Source organism: Pyxicephalus adspersus, chromosome 1, assembly GCF_032062135.1.
Source record: "Pyxicephalus adspersus chromosome 1, UCB_Pads_2.0, whole genome shotgun sequence".
Classification (NCBI taxonomy): Eukaryota; Metazoa; Chordata; class Amphibia; order Anura; family Pyxicephalidae; genus Pyxicephalus; species Pyxicephalus adspersus.
The window spans coordinates 145,729,125-145,730,991 of NC_092858.1; the positions used below are offsets into that span (position 1 = coordinate 145,729,125).

The 1,867-nt window shown below is 42.2% G+C and overlaps 1 protein-coding gene across 4 annotated transcripts in view; it reads left to right on the forward strand.

The window, feature by feature from the left end:
- The first annotated feature begins 1,210 nt into the window (after window positions 1-1,210).
- Window positions 1,211-1,867, forward strand: part of RABGEF1 (RAB guanine nucleotide exchange factor 1) — a 32,477-nt gene continuing 31,820 nt past the window's right edge. For all 4 annotated transcript variants that reach the window (XM_072430033.1, XM_072430053.1, XM_072430063.1 and 1 more), the window contains exon 1: window positions 1,211-1,312. The gene's annotated coding sequence lies outside the window, so the exon portion shown is untranslated. The remainder of the gene's footprint in view (window positions 1,313-1,867) is intronic.

Below are 1,867 nucleotides of genomic sequence, written 5' to 3' on the forward strand. Positions count from 1 at the left end.
ACTGCACATGCGTGAGATCAGCAATCTTTTTCTTCCATTAAAGAAAGAGCTCCTCCTGATTTTTAGCATGCAGAGCAGAGCAGCCAGAGCTGCCTGGGATGTGTGACGTAGGTATCCCGGGAGGCTTTGTACTCCCATTCTGTCCCTTTCATGTAAGTAAAGGAAAGGTGCTGCACCCCTTTTTTATTTTTTATTATTTTTTAAGGTTGTCTACTCTTTCATGTAAAGTAAAACTTTTGAGTTTAGGTCTGCTTTAAGTGGCATTCAATTTGAATTGTAACTCTACTGTATGGTAGCCTCTAGCTCACCTGTAGTACAGTGTGTTATAATAACATGTGTTACGATGCACAACATTGCAGAAAACACTGCAGCTGCAATTATTTTAAGATGAATTGCCTGCTCATTTGAAATGAATGGAGTGCCTTAATGCAGCACATCATAGGGCGCAGAAACCTGTGCATTAAAGTGAAACTAAAGTCACTTTACAAAAATAAAAATCATCAGATGGTTATTGCAGAAAGAGAAAGGCGATGTCCCGTCTGCAGTAACCCATTTTACCTGCCTGTGAAGTTTGAAAAAGCTGAGCTGCCCATGTGCAGGGTCAGGTTTTGCTGCCAGGGATACCTGGCAATCCTGGCTTCTCTTTTTTAAACTCTCAAGAGCCTGTGCGGGAGTTATATCAGCTCAGCATGACCAATCAAAATGGCCAAAGAAGAAAAAAAATGGAAGAAGAAGAAAGGAAGATGGCGGTGGCTTACAGTGAAATTCAGATCGGTGACTTGCGGGGCTTTATTTCTGATTTATTGGGAAACAAACAGAAAAATGTAATGGGATTTTACCAGCATGACTGTGCTTTTAACAAATGTCCCAGCCAGGCCAAGTGAAAGAATTCCTGCAATTTTCATTATTTTATCCCATAGGCGGTATATCTGTCACGATGCGTTAGGGGGCGCTCGTGTTCTCCCTATAAAGCAACCATAAGCTAGTTACGCCACCTAATGACTTCTGTAAGTAAAACACAGAAACACAATAATTAATATTAAGATAATTATTATATTAAGGAAACATTAAATTCCCTAAAATGAGGCGTTAATGGAGAAAAAACTAAGTTGAGCTAACTCAAATTTCGGAAACGGTGTGACTATGAAAAGTTCTAGTGTCAGGAGCGTGCGCACACCCGGAAACGTCAATGTAGAGCGAGGCTTGGAACGCAGCGACGTGTGACGTCATCCCGCCGGGCCTGGCCTGTTTGTTACTCCGGGGTGAGAGACAAGAGGTACACAGGAACTCAAATTACCTGTGACAGAGAGAGGTGAGTGACCAGAACACAGAGGGGTCTTGTTGGTGTGAGTAGGGGGAGGTGTGTGCTGGGAACAACAGCCCCTGTGTGACAGAAAACAATTGCCATACACAATGTCTCCCATTAGAGAACTGCCGGGGGTAACACAAAACATTGGAGAAATATGGAGGATGGAAGTAATGTTCTGATATGTAGGTGTTATGTGAAGTGTATATGTATTTATATATATATATATATATATATATTCCTACATTCCTTCATAGGAGGGCTATTCATTTATCCTTATATCCATTAGGCCACTACAAACATTTGCTGTGTCTTTGTAGAGCCCCTTGCAGGTTATTTGTTGCTATCTGTGTACCATTGCAGAGATTTCCCTTCACTTCCTGTCCCAGAGATCCAACAGGAAGTTAGAGCAAATCTTCTAAACTAAAGGAAGTTGCTCTCTCCCCATTCACTGTTCTCCCCAGCCCCTGACACACCGCTCAGCAGTTTTTGGCTCCCAGTACATTCATTAACCACCTGGGCGTTACACTGAGGTCTAGATTTCTGTTCCAAAAGCGTTAC